The sequence below is a fragment of the Hemicordylus capensis genome, chromosome 2, assembly GCF_027244095.1.
Source record: "Hemicordylus capensis ecotype Gifberg chromosome 2, rHemCap1.1.pri, whole genome shotgun sequence".
NCBI classification, from domain to species: domain Eukaryota; kingdom Metazoa; phylum Chordata; class Lepidosauria; order Squamata; family Cordylidae; genus Hemicordylus; species Hemicordylus capensis.
Window position 1 is genome coordinate 127,432,145 of NC_069658.1, and position 22,376 is coordinate 127,454,520.

Here is a 22,376-nt window from a genome sequence, read left to right on the forward strand (position 1 = left end):
GCTATAAGTTTAACATTTATTTTAAAAATTTTTAGAACCCCTCCCCCTTTGAGCCGGGCCTGAACCAGTTTGGCTTCAAGCTGAACTGGAACCCGGCTCAACATGCATGGAACCAAACCAGGCCCAGTACAGTTCGAGTCCAGTTCTATTCGAACCGAACGGGCTTCCTGGATCCATGCACACCCCTACAAGCAGGTGTGTCAAAGATGAACAGGGGCAGAGCTATAATAGAGCAGACAACTTCAAACACCTTGGGCCATCCAGCTCCAGGCAACTCTCTCTGTTCTACCTCCCCCCACCCAGTGCTCATTTTCTGTCTGGGTGGGTTGCATCCATTTGCTGCTGGTTGGGTGCATCTACTACCTTACTGGAGGGAGAGGAAGGGGAGGAAATCATGCACCAGCCAGCAAAACGCCAGCTGGAAATGAGTTCTGGAGGACCTGCGTGGCCATTCTGGGGCTCTGCCCACACCCGCTTGTGTGTAACATCACATGCAAGGGGTGTCACGGGTGTGTGGGGGCTGTGCATGCCTGGCAGGGCTGAGGGTGAACCCAGGCCTCTGTTCCCCTGGATACGTCAGTGAAGACAAAAAATTTTTCCTGAGAACCTGAGCAACTGCACCCCAAAAAGCAACCAAGATGAGGATCAGTGCAGTTATTTGGATTGGGTATATTAGATCTCTTTTGTTTGGACTTCGATCTGAATAGGAGACATCCCACCCACACATTTCCTCCAGATTCTGCCCTAGAAGATTTTAAGTTGTAAAATTCTTGTTAAGTTTTATAAGACAACTACACATCTGTCAGCAGTGGTGGAGGGAGGCTGGTGGCTGCCCATATTTGGCCAACACTGGTCTTGCCCCCCATGTCTGATGTCAGATGCAGGGGGGCGGCTAGCCCTCCCATTTAAAAGGCAGGGAGAGCCACTCTGGCCACACTGCCAACATAGTGTGGGCTGATTTCGGTCCCAAACAGGGCCGCGCGGCCCCATTTGGGAGCAAAATAATGCCCCCCGCCACATCTGACATCAGATTTCAATCAACTGCAATCACTATCTCTGCACCATTCATCATTTTATAAATCTCTGTACTTCCCCCACCATTATCTCTTTTCTAAACTGAAGAGGCTTGGGCATTTCAGTCTTTCCCAATATGGAAGATGCTCCAACCACCTGATCATTTTGATTGTTCCTTCCTGAACCTGTTTCAGTTCAGTGACATGAGATGAGGGTGATTAAAACTGTACAGAAAGCAGCTGCTGCATTATGGATATATACAAAGGCTTGATATTACTGGCCATTCTATATTCAGTTTCTCCCTTAATCTCCCATAGCACGGAACTTCCCTTCTTTACTGATACTGCACACTAAGGTGACATTTTCACTCAGTTAATCAACACAAGATGATTAACTTCTTTCCTGAATAATGATAGTCAGGTTTAGGGATGTGCGAACCAGTTCGGATCTGAACCGGTTCGGATCCGAACCGAACCACCCCTGGTTCAGTTCGGATTCGAACCGAACCAGGGGTGGTTCATTTTGAACTGGTTAGGACCGGTTAGGACTGGTTCAGACCCCTGAAAATTGGTAGGTTGGTAGCTGGCACCCAGGGGTACCTGTCACCCAAACCCCAAAGCAATCAGACAGTCGTACGATTTTTAATGAATTTTTGAAAAATATTTTTTTCTCATAGGATATAATGGGACTCGAACCAGGCCATTATTACTTATTGTGTAGCACCCATGGGTGCCAACAACCATGCAAACCCTGAAGCAATCAGACACCCCTATGAATTTTTATGAATATTTGAAATATTTTTAATTATTTTTCTCATAGAGTATAATGGGACCTGAACCAGTCCATATCCCCTATTGTGGAGCACCTAGGGGCACAAAAGTGGGGTGGGTGGTAGACAGACAGGGGTGCCTACCACCCAAAAAATCCCAAGGCAATTGGACACTCCTCTGATTATTGGTGAATTGTTAAAATATTTTTGAATTCCTCATAGAGAATAATGAGGATTTCAGCAAATGTATAGCTTCACGTCGGGGGGAAAGGGGTGTCATAGAGTGCAGTGTGGTGGCTGGTAGTTCCTAGGGTGGCCAAGGAAGCTACCTGAATTATTTGAAAGGAATTGGGCAAAGGGGTGATTTTTAAATGATTTTTGAAGTTTACGCGTCTTTAAGGTTTTTCTCCATAAAGAAGCATGGAGGTGTCAGCAAATGTATAGCTTCACGTTGGGGGGAAAGGGGTGTCGTAGAGTGGAGTGTGGTAGGTGGTAGTTCCTAGGGTGGTCAAGGAAGCTACCTGAATTATTTGAAAGGAATTGGGCAAAAGGGTGATTTTTGGTTAATATTGAAGTTTACGTGTCTTTAAGGTTTTCCCCCATTAGATATAATGAAGGGTGTATCGCTTCATGTTGGGGTGAAAGGGGTGGCCTAGAGCGGTGTGGGGTTGGTGGTAGTGCCGGTTAGGGGCAGGGAAGCTACCTGAATTTTTGGATTTGGGCAGAGGGCTGATTTTTGGTTAATTGTTGAAGTTTACGCGTCTTTAAGGTTTTTCCTCATAATAAGTTATAATGGAGCTTTCAGCAGCCCCATAAGTGCACTTGGGGGGTGCTGCGGTGGCCCAGAGCGAGTGGTGGTATTGAGTGTGGATTCTATGATAGCAAATGAGATTTTCAATGAAACACCATGAATCCACTCTAATATGCTATCATAGAATCCACACTCAATAACTCAGAAACAAGAGAACCCTGTACCCCATGGGTTAGAAACCCATGGGGGTGGTTGGCACCCTATGTGCACTACTCCACCACTCGCTCTGGGCCATCGCAGCACCCCCCAAGTGCAAAAAGGCAGGAAATTCAAAGGGACGTCAAACTGAAAAAGGAGGGGGAAGAAGAAGACAAGGCTGGCACTTTTCTAGGGCACAAAAAGGAGACCCGAAAAACCCAAAAAATTCAGACCTGAAACAGGGGTGATTTGTTTTGGGTCCGAAAATTATCGGGTCTCATCATGGGTGATTCGGTTCGGCTCCGAATCACCCAAAATTGGTCATTTCGGGCACAGATCGTTCTGTGCCCGAAACGTTTTGCACATCCCTAATAACTAGCACTTTGTATTTTGCTTGCAAACCTATAGGCAGCCAGTGCAACTCCATCAGCAGAGGTGTAACATGGTCTCTCCAAGATGACCCAGAGACCAACCTGGCTGCCGCATTCTGAACCAACTGAAGTTTCCGGACTACATACAAAGGCAGCCCCGCACATTACAGAAGTCAAGTTTGGAGGTTACCAACAAATGTACCACTGTTTTGAGGTCACTGATCTCGAGAAACGGGCGCAGCTGGCGTATCAGCCGGAGCTGATAGAAAGCACCCGTGGCCACCACCTCAACCTGAGAAACCAGGGAGAGGTGTGGATCCAGAAGTACTCCCAGACTACGAACCTGATTCTTTTGGGGAAGTGTGACCACATCTAGAACAGGTAGGTCAAAATCGTCTCTGGAGTTCTGACCCTGGACAATAAGTACCTCCGTCTTATTTGGATTCAGCTTCAGTTTATTCTCCCTCATCCAGCCCATTACTGCTTCCAGGCACGCATTTAGGGAGGATATGCCAGCTCCTGAAGAAGTTGACATGGAGAAGTAGATCTGGGTGTCATCAGCATACTGGTAACACCCAGCTCCAAATCCCCTGATGATCTCTCCCAGCGGTTTCATGTAGATGTTAAAAAGCATTGGAGAAAGTACGGAGCCTTGAAGGACACCGTACTTAAGCTCAGATTTTGAAGAGCAACAATCTCCAATCGACACCTTCTGGAATCTGCCCAATAGGTAGGAGCGGAACCACTGTAAAACAGTGCCTCCCACCCCCAACACCTTCAGACGTTCCAGAAGGATACTATGGTCGATAGTACTGAAAGTCGCCGAGAGATCCAAAAGGACCAACAGAGTCACACTTCCTCTGTCAACTGCCAATTGGAGATCTTCCATCAGGCTGACCAAGGCAGTCTCCACCCCATAGCCCACCCAAAAACCAGTTTGAAATGGGTCTAGATAATCAGTTTCCTCCAAGACCGCTGGAGCTGTGAGGCCACCACCCTCTCAATTACCTTGCCCAACCATGGGAGGTTGGAGACAGGCCTATAATTGCTCAACTCTGAGGGATCTAACACAGGCTTCTTTAAAAGAGGTCTAATAATTGCCTCCTTAAGACAAGGAGGCATCCTGCCCTCGCTCAGAGAGGCATTTATGATTTCCACCAGCCTCCCAACAGCCTTCCTGCTACATAGAACAAGCCATGTTAGGGAAGGGTCAAGAGAGCAAGTGGTAGGTCTCACCACTCCAAGCAGCTTGTCCACATCCTAAGGAGTCACAAATTGAAACTGATCCGGTCGAATCACATAAGAGGAGTTGTCGGACACCTCCAGTTCAGACATCAAATTAATTGTGGAGTCTCCATCCATCTAAGTTGGCCCAAATCCGAGAGATTTTATCTGAGAAAAATTATTTAAACACATCACAGCGGGTAACTCATGACTCCAGATTCTGGTTCAAGGGATAGGGGGCAGATACTAATCCCCTCACAACCCTGAACAATTCCGCCGGACATGAACTCGCACAGGCAATACGGGCAGAAAAGAACCGCCTCTTTGCCACACGTATCACCTGAGCATAGATCTTTAAATGTGCTCTATGTTGTAATCTGTCGGATTCACATCGAGTCCTTCTCCACTTGCGCTCCAGTCGCCCACCTTGCTGCTTCAGCCCCCATAGATCTACTGTATACCAAGGGGCCAGTTTTGAAGCAGGTCAGAGGAGACGCTTAGGAGCAATTGTGTATACTGCCCTGGTGAGCAAGTTGTTCCAATTCTCAACCAGGGCATCAACAGGATCACCGGCAAAGCCAACATTAAATCCCTCCAAGGCTTCTTGGAATCCTACTGGATCCAATAACCTCTTCGGGTGGACCATTCTAATAGGCCCCTCACCCCTGCGGAGGTGGGAAGTGGTCATAAGTCCAACCTTAACCAGATTGTGGTCTGTCCATGACAATGGGGAAATCACAGGCGTCCCCACCCACCGAACACCACCCTGACCAGAGTAAAAGACCAAATCAAGTGTGTGACCTGCAATATGCATCAATCCAGAGACCGCTTGGGATAGGCCCATAGTCGTCATGGCCGCTATGAACTCCTGAGCTGCCCTGGACAAATTGGTTCCAAAATGAACATTGAAGTCCTCCAGCACCAAAAGTCTAGGAGACTCCAACACAAGTTCCGCGACCAAGTCCATGAGCTCAGTAAGGGATTTTGTTGGGCAGCGGGGCAATTGGTACATCAACAGAAATCCCAGTCTATCCCTGGTCCCCAAACTCAAGTACACACATTCAATATGGTCCGATACCCTAACAGGGACCCTGGTAAGGGAGATGTTATCCTTATAGACCACAACCACTCCACCTCCCCGCCCACATCCCCTCACCTGCTCCTCTACAGAATATCCTGGAGGGAGAAGCTGGGCCCAAACTGGGCCACTGGCCTCCCCCAACCAAGTCTCAGTAATACACACCAGGTCGGCCCCTTCATCCATAATCAAATCACGGATGAGTTCAGATTTATTTTGGACCGACCTGGCATTGCAGAGGAACAGGATAAGGTTATGTGGGTTGTTGGCAGTGCTCCCCGAGGTCAAAGAGCTGGCAGGACAGCCAGAAGGGGGGGCAGCAATTAAATTTCTGACCACTGGGATAGCTGCCCCACATTCAATGGCACCCCCTCTCCCCCCATCTCCAGAGGAACCCAAACACATTGTAGCAATTTCAGGCCAGTTCTAAAAAGAGCTAAACAGAAGCTCTACTGTTGAGTAGATCCTCCCCAATCTAATAATTAAACAGAGGATCTGGCCCTCACCCTCGTTCTCCCCCGAAGGGGCGACCCCCTTTGGTGTTGCCCCTTCGGTGGCGACCCTGCCATTGATGGGCCCGCCGCCACTGGCAACATGCCTGTATAGTCCTGGGCAGCTGCAGCTGCAACAGGTGGAACGCAGGAACTCAAACTGCCCAGTCACCTCTGGCCCCAGTCCTGCAAGGACTCACCACCACAAACAGTCTTGGCTGGAGCAGGGGGAGCTCTTCACCACCTATTGGGGGTTTCACCATCCTGAATAATTTGGGGGCATTGACAAATGTATTTTTTTCACTGTTCACTCCTAACTCCACATGATTTATGAACAAGTTAAATAACATTGATCTCAGTACCAAAGTTTGGTGACATCCACCCCCCACCCCCACCCCGAAACATACTTCCCACTGGAAACATTTTTAGGTTTTTTGGCCATCACCATTTTTTTGACCCAGAGTGCACCAGAACAATGTCACATCTGGGACATTATGAGAAAATGGCAGCCATTGAGAGGATGTCTTCTATTGCCACTGCTTCTGATAGCAGTAAAAAAAGAATGTACACACACACGTATTCTTTTCCCCATATACCATCTTGAAACAAGATGGCAGTCATCCAACTTAGAAGCACCACCCCTTTAGAACTCATATGTTTAGAGTCAGATCTGCACACAAGGGAGGGGGGCCAAGGGTATCCTGACAGGCACCCCCCAAAAGATTTCTTGAAACGTAACGGTAGGCACTCAAATTATAACAATATTCCTTTAGAACTCCTGTGTTTACAAGTCTGATACAAACCAAACTCACAACATACAGGAAGAGTAAGATATCTTAACAGGGGTCTTTTTTCATTACAACCCCGCCCCCCCCCCCACCATACTGAAAAGAGATTGTAGTCACATAAAATACCTATCCATTGAAGCTGTATTGAAAAAAAGCACACTGGACAAATCAAATTTCCACCACCAAATGTATTTCATTCTAAACTCTTAATGCGACTTCCATGTTGAAAGAAGAGGAAAGTAGGCTCCATTAGTTCTACTTGCATCAGACTGCCACATAAGAGCATAGTTAAAGGAAGGAGGCAAATATTGAACTGCTATAAGTTACACTAAAACAAATGCTAGAAATTACATAGATGCATTACAAGGAAGGAAGGAAGAAAGGAAGGAAGGAACAGACCACACACCCAGCTGGGCATCCTTAAGCACCAAAATGGGACAACTTGACCAGATACATGACACATTTACCCACATACATTTGAAGTTGAAACATGGATCCCACCCCCTTTTAGTACATCCTGAGCACAAGAAAAACAACACTTGCTTAGCCAAACAATACCATCCAATCTTTTACAAAATATCTGTACTTTTGGTTTAGAAAAATACAGTTGTGTTTTGCAATGTAATAGATACAACAAAAAATACATTGGATTTTAAGAAACACACACTCACATACTTCTTTTATGCAGTTGATTGAAATACACATTCTTACCTTGCAAGACTGAAATCCATTGAAACAAGGAGGAAAGGTGAACTCGCAGCCGTGTTCCAGATCCAGTGCTCACTTACTAAAATAAAGAAAAGAAAATCTTACAAGAGAATACTTAAAATTGTAATCTTTGTGTTCAGTTGTAAGTACATGTACAATATAACACTGCAGTTAAAGAAGGACTAATTCCTCCCAAATCGGATCTTTTATCACACACACACACACACACACACACACACACACACACACACACACTGCCTAGATGTCTGAAAGGTTTTTCTTGTGTCCAGATGAGTTATGGATTGGACCCCTATGCAGACAAATCTAGCCCTGTTGCAAGGTCAGAAAGCTGTGGCACGCAACTATGACCACTGCCTTCCCATGATTCCATTTCTCTAGATGCAGCACACATACACAGGCACATCTAATGCACTGCAGAACTTATGCTGTGAATAGAGCACTATGAACCATCCCCCTGTAATCTTCACTAAGAGTGCAAATATGCAATCATAATAGTTACTATGTTCAGTAGTTACCATGCCACTGGATAGCTATGTAATCTCTTAAGACACATGAATAATTTTTTGTTGTGTACAGTTATTGATCAGACCACAAGCAGGAGTTTCCAACCTTGAAAAGGATATTGTTCAGTTATCTAGGTGGGATTAGTTGAAAATGAAATGCATGCAGATTCTTTCCTTCAATATAATGGAGAGCATAATGTGGATAGTCCCACTTTAATTACCCCTCCTTCACACACTATAGCCAGCCTTGATGAACTCTCCATTTTGCTGATAATTATAGCCTGCTGTAGACTTAAGAAGGGAATGACAGAATAATGTAGGAAATAATAACCTGCCCCCACGTCAGTTAACACATTACATACCACAAACATATTAATGGTAAACTAAATGTTCTATAAATCCAACACTCATAAAAAATAAAATAAAAAAACAGTATGTAGTAATGTGATCATGTATTCCATCCCAAGTAACCTGAAGTAGAAGGAAACAGGGATGTGCACAGGCCAGTTCGGCGCCTCCTTTGGGAAACACTGAACTGGTTCAGGCATCTGAAGCCAAACTGGTTCGGCAGGGCAGGGAGCAGTTCCCTTAAGGAGCAGGGCAGCAGGTCCTTACCTGCTCTACTGCCACTTGGTCACTTTTCCGGGCATGGCGGTCACTCAAGCAAAGGCCACTGTTCCCTGCAGGCTGTGCGTGGTGCCGGCCATGTGTATGCTGACACCACATACAAACTGCAGGGAATGCCACTTCCCTCCGCAGTATATCGGTGTGCATGGAACTGGCAAATGCCGGTTAGAAGGTGGAGGAGATCTATTTAAGGATGGGGGAGGGTGCTCTTCCCCCTCCTGCTGCATTTCCCCTGCTGGCACTTCCTTTTAAAAAGGTCCAGCAGGATGGCAGTGTACCTCCTTGCCATCCTGGTGCCTCCTCCTTGCTGCCCCGGTGCCCCAATGCCCCCTCGGTGCCTCCTCGGACCGGAAGTGACATCCCCAGTGCTTCCTCCTTGCCGCCCCAGTGCCGCCTCGGACCAGACGTGACCACAAGTTGCCACTACACGTGGGCACATCATGATGTGTGTGCGCACGTCACGCTCACTCTCACTGACATGGGACAACTTGACCAGATTACATTACAGGACATGCAGAGTGTCATGAACTTTGCATGCTGGGTAACTGTGCCCAGTATGGCTTTTTGAGGTGTTTTGAGGTGTTTATGTGATGCTACTAAGTGGATTAATTAAAATTAATTAATAATGATCTTAATGGTTAATTGGTTTAATGTTTTAAATGATTTTAATTATAAACTGCCTAGACATGCAAGTTTTGGGCAGTATAGAAATATATTCAATAAATAATAAATAAATAAATGTGTGCCCTTCATCATCGCATTCATGTAACCCATGAGATTAGGGAAGATGCTAGATTTTGGTCTGAATTTTTTTTGGATTTAAATTGTATTTCCCTTTGGCATTCCCAATTTTTACTGGAAGCCGAGCTGCAAGTTCATTCTGATGCAGCTTCAGGACTGGGTTTTGGTTTTATTTTTAAGGAATGAATGGTGTTCTGCCAGATGGCAAATAGATCGGGTTATACAGGCGGTTACTCGTGATCTGATCTTTTTGGAATTTCCCCCAATTATAATGGCAGTGCATGTGTGGGTTCATGAGTTTGCGAATCATACTTTTCAGTTTTGGTCTGATAATTTGATCACCCATCATGCAATTAATTCCAGGACTTCTTGTAATCCTCAGGTCATGCGGCTGGTGCAGCATTTAACTTTACAGTGCTTGCGGCCTAACATTTTGTTTATTGCTCACCATGTTCCGTGTTTGGATAATAATATTGCGGATACCTTGTCTTGGCAATTATCCCCCCCCCCGGACCCTACAGCGAGGCATTTGCAGAATTTTGGATGGGTAAGGTAAGCGGGGCTAAACTGAGGTTTGCCCTGCTTTTGTGGCCAGTGAGTGCAAATTGGTATAGGTTGTCTTGATAGGTGTCTAATTGGAGGACCATTGAAGGCGAGTGGGCAAGCCAAGGTTTTTACAGCCCATGGGCTGGGATCTGCCCCTATTCAGAGGCTGGCTAGCACCAACCACTCAGAGTTTTGTGGCCTGGGTGGGTGGGGCTGGTTGGCTTCCCCTCAGTGGGGCTAACACCTCATGGTTGTTATGCTGTCCAGATTTAGTCTGGGCTGAATTAAAACCCAGTCTTTCACCCAGTTCTGGGCGGTCCTCCTTATGAGGCTGACCCTTAGAGGGGGATACCTGCATTCAGAATTGTTGTGCCTTGTTGTAGGTTATGTAATATTAACTAATAAAAGTAGTCCTACTTCATCCATTCACACGTATCTTGTCTTTATGGGGCCTGGGTGTGCAACAGCACCGCAGCTGCATTCAGCCTTTGCTTGAGTGATCACCGCCAGTGTTCTCTCTAATTTTTTTCATCTGTGTGCAGAATGAGTTTTGTCCTGTGAGGCAGAGTCAAGGCAATGTGTACACACATGTGCATTCAGAGTGGGGCCTTCCTGATTCAATCTGAGCGGGATCTAAAATTAACTGAGCAGACATTTAAAAAGTGTGAGCACGTGCTCATGCACACGCCTTAGAGGGAACACTGATCGCCATGCCCAGAAAAGTGGTGGGGCAGCAGTGGAGCAGGTAAGGACCTGCTTACCTGTTCCATAAGAGAACCACTCCCCACCCAGCCGGCATCTGCACAACTCATGCACATACCTAGAAGGAAGCAGACAGAAAGGGCTGTATTTAGTGTGATGTCTGCAACAGCATATTTATTTATTATACTTCCATACTGCCCTTCATCCTAGAATCCCAAAGCATGTATAAAAAATAAGAACCACCACAATATCCACAAGCACAAAATAAATCAATACATTGAAGCAAAACAGCAGCCAGTAATAAACAAACCAGATGGCAGGCATTCCTTACTGACCAGAAACCTGGATTTAAAAAGCAGTCTTTAAACATCAACAAATGATTGGGGGAGAAAGGGCAGTATGGGTCTCAACTGAGAGGGAGTATCAGAATCTGGGAGCAATCATATGTCCCTCATCAACAGGAGTAGCTATATCAGCATTGGCACATGAAGTAGAACCTTCCTAGCAAATCTTGTCATGAGGGTGGATTCAATTAGAAGCAGGCAGTTCCAACTAGAGATGTGCACAGAACCGGGCGGGGGTGGCTTGAGGGGGTGGTGAGGTCTCATTTTAAGGGTGGGGGAGAGTGCACTTACCCCTCCCACATAAGATGCTGCAAACATGCAGGCCAGGGGGCATATCTCCTTAACTGTAAGTGATAAATTGTATCCTATAAAAGATAAGAAAACCACAAGAAAAGTGTGGGAGAGATTGAAAGAGGTTTTTGAACACTATGACCAGTCAAGTCTCTCTCATGTTAAACAAAAAATGCAAAGAATTATAAGCTTCCTGCAAATAAAGGAGAATGTGACTTAAAGTTTTGTACAAGAACATTTGTTGGAGTTTGATCTGAGAGAACAAACAAAAAGGGAAGAAACAGTCCAAAGGTATGCTCATAAACGTACTAATGGCAGACAATGTTTTGTGTGTGGAAGTACTGAAATAAGTACTCAAAAAGAAATAAATTGTCAATGACCGAAAGGTATGTACTACAAGAAAAAATTATTTGCAGAATTAATACAGAACAGAGTAAAAACAAGATATTTGCAGACAGTGGAGAGATTTCACATTTCTTTAACAATATATGGGATTTCTCAGACATTGATATGAACTATCAAGTAGAAATATTGCTGGCAAATGGATAGTCAATTTCTGCATAAGGAAAAGGCACCATTCTTCTAAAATGTAATGTTGGAGGATGTGGAATAAATGAAGTAAGCATTCCAGATGCCTTTTATGTTCCATGTTTGCAGAATAATGTACTGAGTGTTAAAACAGCTACAAAAACGGGCTGCAGAATTATTTTTAGAAGATATCGTTTTGTGTTCAAAGAAGAAAAGGTATTACTTAAAGCTATGTTAAATGATTACAAGCTTTATGAGGTTGATTGTAGAGAGTTGGCAAATGTAGCAAATGACTGTGAACACAATGACTGCATAAATTTATGACATCATAGGAACAGTCACTGAAGAAAAAATAGCATCTTCACACTGGAAAAGGAGCAGTTGGCTATCTATCTATCTATCTATGAATGACATAAGAAGAGCTCTGCTGGATCAGGCCCAAAGACTATCTTGTCCAGCATTCTGTTTAATGTGGTAGCCCACAAGATGCTTCTGGGGAGCCCACAGGCAAGAGATGAGGGCATGCCTTTTCTCTTGCAGTTGCTCGCCTGCAACTGGTAGTTAGAGTTATCATACTGCTGAGGCCACCAGACTAGTAGCCATTGATAGACCTGTCCTCCATGAATTTGTCTCAGCCCTTTTTAAAACCACCACCAAATCCCATGACAGAGAATTCCATAGATTAATTATGTGCTGTGTGAAAAAGTACTTCCTTTTGTTAGTCCTAAGTTTCCTGGACTTCATTTTCATGGGATGACCCTTGGTTCTAGTGTTGTGAGAGAGGGAGAAAAACTTTGCTCTGTCCACTTCCTCTGCTCCATTCATAACTTTATACACCTGTATCATATACCCCAATGTGCATTACTGTACACTTGCTTCCAATGAATCACATATGCCATTTTGTTGCCCACTCACCCAGTTTGGAGAGATCCTTTTGGAGTTCCTCACAATTTCTTTTGGATTTCACTATCCTAAATAGTTTAGTGTCATCTGTAAATCTGGCCACTTCATTTATGAACAAGTTAAAGAGCACTGGTCCCAGTACAGATCCTTGGTGGTCCCCACTTCTTACTTTCCTCCATTTAGAGGGAATGTCCAGTTATACCTACACACTGTTTCCTGTCCTTCAACCAGTTACCGATCAACACATGAAGTTGTCCCCTTATCCCATGACTGCTAAGTTTACTCAAGAGCCTTTGGTGGGGAACTTTGTCAAAAGCTTTTTGGGAGTCCAAGTATACTGTGTCAACGATCACCTTCATCCACATGCCTGTTGATACTCTCAAATAACTCCAAAAGGTTAGTGAGGCAAGACCTGCTCTTGCAAAAGCCATGCTGGTTCCCCTTCAGCAAGGCCTGATCTTCTATGTTTTTAACAATTTTGTCCTTAAGTATGCTTTCCAACAATTTACCCAGCACCAAAGTTAAGCTAACCGGCCTATAATCTCCTGGATCCCCACTGGATTCCATTTTCAAAATCAGAGTTACATTAGCTACTTTCCACTAGGGACTGATTGTAGGGACAAGTTACATATTTCTGCTAGGAGATCAGAAATTTCACATTTGAGTTCCTTCAGAACTCTTGCCATCTGGCCCTGGCTGTTTGTTAATGTTTAGTTTTTCAAGACAATTTAGAACATCTTCCCTTGTCACCTCAAATCAGCCCAGTTCTTCAGCCTTTAAATGGAAGAAAACCCCATTTAAAGGACACCAGCATGCTTGGAAATAAAGCATATGCTTATATCTCCAAGGAGAAGAGGGGAAAATTGGACTGTAGAAGTGAGGAAGGAAATTTTGTGTGATATTTGGGCAGTAAAAATTATAGAATTTGTGACTCTTTCAGAGACACTATCAAGTTGCACAGTGTTCCTTATTTTGATGAGAAACAGAAATCTAATGTATTTATTTATTTGACATATTTGTATACCACCCAAAATGTACCTCAATACAATGTCTAATTGTGACTTAGTTTTTGCAATAGATAGGGTGAACAGATACTACAATGTCAAAATAAGCAAGTAATCATAAATCTTGATGTTGCTGGGAGATCTGATAAAGAAGGGGTGAACTGAACCACAATTAGTGAGATGTTCAAATAGGATTATTTTATTTTATTTTATTTTAAATACATTTCTATACCTCCCAAAACACAAGTTCTCTGGGCGGTTTACAAAACAATAAAAACAGCCAATAAAAGATTAAAGCATTTCAACAATTAAAATTAAAAAATTAAAACTATTAAAACACAATTAAAACAGTATCTAATTAAAAGCCTGGGTGAACAAATGTGTCTTGACTGCCATTTTAAAAGTTGTAAGAGATGGGGAGGATTAATAAAGGGATTTCATCTAAAAGATTCTCTTTTGAGGCATAAGAGGAGACAATATCTGAATCCATAGATTGGCATAAAATAAAAGGAATACCTGATTCAGATACACATAAGTGGATACAGGCTGCTAAGAAAGAAATTGGTTCACTTCATAAGAATAAGACAAGGACACTTGTAAAGTTACCAGAAAACAGAAAGGGTATAGGATGCAAATGAGTGTTTACCATTAAGTGTGATGAAAAAGGAGACATTCAAAGAGATAAAGCATGGTTGGTTGTGAATTGGTATGCTCAGAAATGTGGTTTGGACTATGAAGATACCTTTGTAGGGATGTGCACAAATTTTGCCCAAATTCAGTTTGAATCTGCACTCTGTTCAATGGTTCTAAATCGAATTGAATCAAATCTATTGATCTGAATTCAAATCTATTCAATTTGGAACCATCGAACAGAGTGGAGATTCATTTGAATCGATTTGAATTTGCCCAAATTTGAATCGAGTTGAATTTGAGCTAATTCAGGCAAAATTGAATTGAATTCAAATTGATTCAAATGAATCACCACTTTATTAAATGGTTCCAAATAAAATCGATTTGAATCCAAATCGAATTCAGGTGAATTTCGTGCACATTCCTGAACCTTTGCACCAGCAGTTAAGTACACATAGATTAAACTGTTACACTCAGAGGCAAAATATAATAGACTTAATTGAGAGTCTTGGTTTAACAAAGGCAAATGAGATGAGTACTCCAATGGAAGTGGGTTTCTTAAAGAGAAGGAATCCAAGGAGTCTCTGGAAAGCAATGAAAACTACAGAATGGGAACTGGAAGATTACTGTCCATTACAACTGTATTGCATCCTGATATTGCAGCTGCAGTTGTAATACTGTGTAGGAAAATGAATTCACGGACAAAGAATGACTGGATTAGACTTCAAAGAAGTGCACAGTATTTCAAGGGCAGCAGATCTGGAATTAGTACTGCCATCATTTAAGCAACCTAAGTTAGTAGGATTCATGGATACTAACTGGTCTGAAGACAGAGATGACAGAAGGTCAACTAGTGGCAATGTATTTTTCAGTGGAGGAGGAGAAATCTCATGGTTAAACAAGAAACAATCTATTGTAGCTTTATCTTCAACCAAAGCTGAGTATATATCCATGCCATAAGCTTGTCAAGAGGTTATTTTGTTGCAAGAACTTCTAGAAGATTTTGAAGTATTTGCATCAAAGCCTACCATAATGTATGAAGACAATCCAAGTTGTATTCTGCCACATAGTGAGAAGGTTATACAGATAAGCAAACATTGATGTGAAATATTTTGTAAGAAAATTACAAAATACAAATATCATTGATATAAAATATTGTGCTTCAGAAGAAATGGTTCCAGACATACTGACAAAACCATTAACTAGAGAACAATTTCAAAATTTGTGGATGGCAATTGGGCTTATAAATTAAGAAACAAAACAATGAGAAGGGGAATGTTGGGAATTAATGTGTGTATACATTGTCTTTGTTCTTGCCACCGATATATTGTATTTATATCTGTGTAAAGGCTTAGGATTGAGTTTAGAATGTTCAGTCATTAGTTGTGTAGACTGATTGGTCGGTTTTGATTTCTTATTGGGCGATTAAGACTGTTATTTTTCTGTTAGGATGATCTTTCTCTCAGAATAGGACTGTTGTTTATGATTTCGTAATGGTTAAGTAGTAAACCTTAGTAACTTAGTTCAATAAACTTAACAAGCCTCAGTTTCTGTTCTGCTAACCTCCACTACAATACATACATACAACCAACATCAAGCACTAAGCAAACATGGAAAAATATTCTTGTGTTTTTCATTATACATAAAATACTGCTGGCTTTTTTTAGCCTTCCCCTTAGCATTTTTCCAGAGTGCCTTGAGGGCACCTGGGGATAGGAAATCAGATAAAACGTACGCAGGACAGTGTATGAGCATCCCTATCAAGGGCTCACATAGTTAAGAGGTATTCTATCCTGTGACCAGCTCTTAAAGTAACATCTGTCAGGAATGGCTTTATGTCCCTGAATGACCTCAGAGAAACAAATGCAACTGTCCACTGTGTGAAAAGCTATTCTATTGAGGCTGGAGGTTATTTATGTCTTGTCACATGCAGATATTGAATGGAACGGTCACCTACACCCTTTTCACCACATAGTCTTGTAACAACTTGCACCCTTTGTGACTTTATAGTTTGATGAGGTCTTGGAAAATGAGCCCAGAGACTCAACCTCCCTTTTGCCTCCCAAGCTGTCAGAACAAACTGTTTCAAGGCCATCAGAAAACAATATATGACCCTCTATCCTCCTTACTGAAGAAGTGAAAAGGCAATACAATGCCATGACAGAAGTATATTTGGAAGTCAGAGAAAAAATATAACTGATCTGTGTACACTATGTACATCAAAGTAACTGTTAAGATTTCAATTGCCCAATGAAATGAATCATGCTGTGAATACTATGGTAATTCAGAATGAATTATTAGAATAACACAACACATTAAATATACTATATTTATAATTCCATAAACAATTAGCATGGCTTCACCTAATTTACAATGTGGAAAACCATTAATGGCAGGAAGCTATGTTAGAGTCAAATCTGCAGCCCTAAACATGTGAGGTCATACTTCAATAAGCCTTGATTAGACAAGGTCACCTTGCACAGATTTAGTCTAGGCCCAAGGACACAACAGCCCTTTCTTTATTATGCAAAAATCTGCTGTCACACTCTGGCATAGTCACAACAATTGTGACATACAGAGACTTTTCTCATGATCAATGAGAAAGTGCTACGGGGGGTGGGGAGCTTTGAAATGCTTACCTCCTAGATGATCCCCACAGACGATCCGGAGGGCTGGTCTGGCTGCAGATATTGCATGCCCACATGTACAGCTGCCCCCTTGGACAACACGGAGGGTCGGGAACCAGGGCACGTTTCCAGGAGCTTCGGATCCCCCGATGCCAGCCGGGAGCCCCGCAGTCTCCCAGCCCCGGCTGCAGGCAGTCAGGGCTGGCAGATGCTCCTAATAACAAGGCTAAGGGAGCACTCAGGTCCCGGCAGGTCTCACAAGCAGGGGAGACCAGGCTGGGCTTCCTTAGCCCAGTTCTTCCTGTGCATGAGAACAACCTCACAGTGTAAGGCATAAGCTGGTTCTGCATATGATGGCTAGATTTCATCAATGAAGAGCTCACAGAACTTTCTCCTTACACTCTCCTTGTCTGCCTACAACAGTGTGACTGGAGCACATTCAGAGACTGAAGAAGAAAGTAGCCCTAATAATCAATACTAGGCACATTACATATAACTACCGGGTTCACACTTGTGCATAATCTAATATCATTTGATTTTGTATGCTGTATGTATGATCTGTGATGACTATTTTACACATTTTACACTCCTTGCTGTTCCAGTTGCCAAGTGATGATCATACATATGTGAACTCACTCTAAGTGCCCATGAATTTCAGTTAAACTTCCTTCTGCAAACGTGTGGTGAACTGCAACTTAAAAGGAGAATTCAGAAGAGTGCTGATATGGAACATTCAATTACACAAGCTTCATGGGAGAACCAAGCTTAGGCAGAAAGTGGCCTAGCAATTAAAAACAACAAAACATGCAGTATCTGTAAATGTGTAACCACCGAAGGCTTGCAGCCAGTGATTTGGTTCATTATTCAAATCTGTATGCGAACTTCTTTCTAAGCTCTGCTGCTCCAGCCACATGCACTTCTCCACTCTACCCATTCTCTCCCCAGTTTTCCATGTCCTCTCATGCTTCTCCCGCTGGTTTTCTCCTCTCTTCCTTTCCCTAGGCCTCAACCTTTTCCAACCCTTATTTTATATGCACTGCTACTTCCCTTTGCTTGCTTGCTACACCTCCGGTCTCTGTCTCTTTCCATCACAGGCTTCTGTTTTTCTGTTGCGGATCCTAGAAATCCTAGGATCTGCCCTGCTCTGCTCTAGAATCAGAGCAGCCCAACTAAGAGCCACCAAGGACCCTTCTGCGTGCTATGTCCCTCTGTGATGGAAGGGCAGTCAGAGGCTTCACTGCCACTGTGAAGTATCTTGGTGTAGTACAGTTATGAGAAGTTTTCCTTCTGAAGCCAACAGAGAAGCTGGAATTCCTTTCAATTTTTTTTCTCTGCCATGCTTTTCTGTACACATAGGATACAGGCTGACAGAATCCACAGAGTCACTGATCATTAAAACAATCCACCACATGCACAGAAGAAGAAGAAGAAGAAGAAAACATCTTTGGCATTTACGCTCTACTTCAAAGACAGATAAAGCCACAATTTGAAAGGCAAAATAGGACTATCAAGGACAGATACCAGCAGGAAATAGGGAAGGTCTCTGGTAAATAGCAATTGCTAGTGATTATGAAATCACGATAAAATAGACTGCATTTAATCGTATCTGGTGTGCCATTTGGGTGTATGGATGTTAACCAGTTATCAATAGACCATAAGCTAATAACTTACTCTATTTATGAAAATGAAAAATAAGCTAGTGAGATGCATTTTCCTGAGGCCTGTTCCCACTTCCACAGAGATAATGCTATCTTTTAAAGTCTCCATACAAGAGCAATACAAAAACTAACAGCCTCATTTGTCCTTTTGTAAAGAGAAAAACCACAGAGAACAGAGCCATCTTAAATTATATTGCCCCCTCACCACAAAAGCCCAAACTGCATCCAAGCCTCAGGACTGTCAGCTGCACAGAACAAAGGAAGCAAGTATGAGGCCATGCCTCTGTATTCTTCCTAGGAAACTGTGTCAGCTGCCACTACAGATCTGGTAGATCTTTTAAAACGTGCAAAAGAGTGCCAGTATAGCTCTGTGCTTTGCATTTCTTTTCATCTGTAGTGTCAACATAACTGCCAGTATTCCTGTTCTGCTACTATACATCCAATCCCCTTCTGTGATATTTCAAAATATTTTCAGGGACTCCAGGGTTTGAACCAGGAACATCACTGCCTGAGGCCTCTTGCTGCCTGAGACCTCTTCAGATAAAGATACAAGTTCTGTAATTCACAGGCAGTATGAAATTTCTGAATTGGTCAGGTCGGGTACCTGTATCAGGGGACTGGCAATTTCCCCCATGAGTTGAAAACAGAGCAGTATATTTTTGCTTGCTGGTGTTGGATAACAGTATTAGAGAAATATAGAGAAAGAAGATATTAGAGTATACAACTGCCTCTGAGGAAGAATACTTATGTTCAAAATGTATCAGGCAATTATTTATTATTTACTTATTTGATTTCTATACCGTCCTTCCAAAAATGGCTCAGAGCAGTTTAAACAGAGAAATAATAAATAAATAAGATGGATCCCTGTCCCCAAAGGGCTCACAATCTAAAAAGAAACATAAGATAGACACCAGCAACAGTCACTGGAGGTACTGTGCTGGGGGTGGATAGGGCCAGTTACTCTCCCCCTGCTGAATAGAGAGAATCAGTACGTTAAAAGGTGCCTCTTTGCCAAGTTAGCAGGGGTCACTGAAGAATTCTGAATATTCATTCAGCCACCAGAAATTGATCACAAGAGCACAGGACTGGGGAACACTGGGCACTCCACATCTGGATTTGGGCACAACCCTAGCCTGGTCTTGACAAATGCACAGTAATTAAGCTATGGCAGGGATTCCTAACCTTTAAAACAAGTGTAAACCTTCTGCAGAAAACCTTCAGCCCAGATACTCCATTGACTGAGTGAGTGTATGCAAGTTTACATGCTACACTTAAGACGCAGGCTACTCCAGTTATTTGCTTGTATCCAAACTAAGATACTTATTGATACTCCCAGGTGTACTTGTCCCAGTAATTTCAGTGGGCGTACCAGTGTTTATTTTTGGAAGCCTGTGTGTCAGGCTGATGGAAGGGGTATGATGAGCTTCAGCACACAGCCAGCCAGTCAGGAGTAGAGGAGAGTTTTTACCCTCCACCCTCCCCTTCTGTAGTGGACACATGAGCTTCAAGCTGGCAATCTTCAGATGGGGAACAAATAGTGCTGCTGCAGGGTGAGGAGGCAAGAGGGCACTGAGAACCCTCTGCAAGTACTGCTTGGGGTACCTCTACCCCCTGCTGGAAACTCCTATGGCAATGCATAGGCCATGACTAAGTAGTGTAGAGTATGAGCTAGTATGGCAAATAGGTGTGGGATGGGGAACAAAACTCAGAGACCACAACGGTCTTGAACAAAGTTAAGGCTTTACTTAAAGAAAACAAAACAGTCCAATTTCTATTTGAAGAAAGAGTTTTCTGAATAATTTAAAAATGAGCAAACAGCTATAAAACATGGTAGGATAAACACATATATCTAAACTGTGCTTTAACGTCTCACCAGTTCCTCAGTTTCTCCAGCAGCTGTCTCAGTCAGCTCTTTTCTTGCAGCTCTACTATTTCCGGCTTCTGGATTTTTCTTGCAGACTGTCTCCAACTCTAACCCAAACCCCTCTAGGGCTCTGCCTTATTTATACCTAAAACTACTCCCCCACTGCCTCCAGAGGAGCCAATAGAGAGGGCAGACTTTGTACTCTGGAGCTTGCTCTATCCACTAGCGTTTTGACCTCAGGAGGCGACTCATCCCTCAGACTAACCTTTTCACTAGGGTGTGCATGACCCACTTTTGCGCCTCCTTTGGGAAGCACTGAACCAGCTTGGGCCCCCACAGCCAAATTAGTTCAGCAGGGCGGGGAGTGGTTCCCTTAAGGAGAAGGAAAGAAAGTCCTTACTGGCTCCACTGCTGCCCTACCCCTTTTCTGGGTGTGGTGCTCACTTGAGCAAAGGCCACATGTGGATGCAGTGCTGTTCCCTGCAGTGCTGTTCCATGCAGCATCAGCACACACATGGCTGCCGTGCATGCGCACTGGCCTTTTGTGTGGTCATGCTGACCTTGCAACACATGCATTGAACATGCAACACCATGCTGATCACACAACACATCCATGACCATGTAGGACACCATGGTGACCACGCAAATGACCGCCATGTGTGTGCCAATGCCGCATCCGAGTGCTGCAGGGAACAGGACCGCAGTCACGTGTGGCCTTTGCTTGAGCTAGCATTGCACCCGGAAAAGCAGCAGGGTGGCAGCAGAGCAGGTAAGGACCAGCTTACCTCCTTCTTATGGGAACCACTCCCCGCCCTGGCCATGCCTGCACGAATGACTCATGCACATCCCTGCTGTTCATCTCAGGAATATTTCATTCCCAGGCTAACCTTTTGAACTGCCCTCTAACTGACCACTACCACCAAAACCAAGAAAAACCCTTTATTTTCCCAAGACAGCCATTTTTAAAATATATAACAAAAATGTAACAAAACATAAAATAGAGGACTAAATCTCTATCCTTCACAGAAGCATATAAACCTATTTGGATTTGCATCCAAACCATGCCGAATCAGGGCCAGAGAGATCCTGGAGATGTTAATGGATTGATGTGAGAAATATCGGGAAACAATCTCGAGGGATACTTTAACTGAAAGTTGGCAGCCCTACACATGCTGCAGCAGCATGGGATCACACCACATGGAAGTGGTTCCTACATTACTAGAAGTATGCATGAATGGAGCCATGGTAGGGAAGGGAACCAGGTAGGAAGGTCACCACAGATATTGACACTAGTGTGCAGAGGCTTGTGGAAGCAGATGAAAAGGAGATTGTAAGATAGGTTACATCAGGGCTGCACAACTTTGGCCCTCCAGCTGTTGTTGGACTACAACTCCCATCATCCCCAGCCACAGTGGGCAATAATCAGGAATTGTGGGAGTTGTAGTCCAACATCTGCAGGAGAACCAAAGGTGTGCATCACAGGAGTACACAAAGAATCAGATTATCTAGATTGGTTGATGCCAGGGGCTGGTAAAGCAATAGTGAAGACACGTCTAACACACTATAGAAGAAGGAGTCTCCGATTCATCAGTTTGCATCATTTATAGTGTAGGCAGCTAGTCCTAACTAGGACTGCTGTAGGCCAATCACAATTATATCTATCTGTCTGTCTGCTGTCTTCAGAGGCAGCCTTGAAGACAGCTTTGTTGCCATGCAGTTCATGTGCCTGGATAAAAAATGGAATTGGGCATTGTTGGGTCAATAACTGCATTCCCTTCACGGTGCTTCACAAATCACACCACACATTCTGGGTACATTTGGTGCCACCTTAGGATCCCTATGTGAGTTGAATTATATTGAAATTGTATAGCTTTCAAGTTTTCAAAAATGACATGTTTTTTCTCTTGTAATCCTTGCAAGCTGAGGAGTTGAAGCCGAGGGAGTGGCTTGAATATGAACACTTTGGACCAGTTCAGATGAACGCTGGCTAGCACA

General features: G+C 43.5%; 1 protein-coding gene across 9 annotated transcripts in view; it reads right to left on the reverse strand.

Moving 5' to 3' along the window:
* The window catches only part of LINGO2 (leucine rich repeat and Ig domain containing 2), a 937,252-nt gene that overhangs the window by 578,276 nt on the left and 336,600 nt on the right, over positions 1 to 22,376 (reverse strand). For all 9 annotated transcript variants that reach the window (XR_008316637.1, XR_008316636.1, XM_053298208.1 and 6 more), the window contains one exon: positions 7,396 to 7,471. The gene's annotated coding sequence lies outside the window, so the exon portion shown is untranslated. The remainder of the gene's footprint in view (positions 1 to 7,395; positions 7,472 to 22,376) is intronic.